Consider the following 749-nt stretch of genomic DNA (forward strand, 5'->3'; position numbering starts at 1 on the left):
AAAAAAAATTAATTTTACATTTCACATTCTTTAATTAATTAAAGCTGATCAGTGTTTCTATTTATTCTTGGGCCAAACACAACCCAAATCATTGTCTTCAAGTCTGTTTTGACTCACAGTGACTGCTGTGTAATAAATTACATGGTATGACTTTTCTAGCCATAGTCTTTGTAACTCCCACTTTGCCATGAGCAACTGAGTAGCTGATTGTTAAAGTTATCCACTTGGTGTATTTCTATTGGAGCAGCATGAAGCAATCTTCTGGGAAGTTTGCTCTCTCTCAGGTGTATAGAATTCTACCGTTGGAATTGTTTAGTTTTGCCATTCTACCAAGGTTAAAATGAGCCCTCCTAGAGGCAGAGAAAAAAATCTCTCTCAGCCAGCTGAGAGATACACTACTGAGGGAGATGCACTTGCTGAGAGACATGCTACTCATGAGAAAGAGACATGCTACTAAGAGATTGAGAGAGATTGCCAGCTGAGAGAGAAGGCTGGCTGAGAGAGATAGCCAGCTGAGAGAGACTAAGCACATTTCTGAACTTGAATTGTAACCTGTTGCTTCTCTAATAAACCCCATAATCTGTGAGTTCATTGTGGCCACTGCAGTGAATTATTGAACCCAGCAGAGAGGTGGTAGGTGCCACAGGAGAGAGAGTTGGTGACAAAGTTAGTAAGAGGGCTGGAAGGTGGTGACATGCCTGGTCTCACAGGAACACGCCTTGGGCTGCTGATGGTGATTCTGTCCTCCT

The sequence above is a fragment of the Orycteropus afer genome, unplaced genomic scaffold (assembly GCF_000298275.1).
Source record: "Orycteropus afer afer isolate SDZICR_OR568_19922 unplaced genomic scaffold, OryAfe1.0 scaffold00565, whole genome shotgun sequence".
NCBI lineage: Eukaryota > Metazoa > Chordata > Mammalia > Tubulidentata > Orycteropodidae > Orycteropus > Orycteropus afer.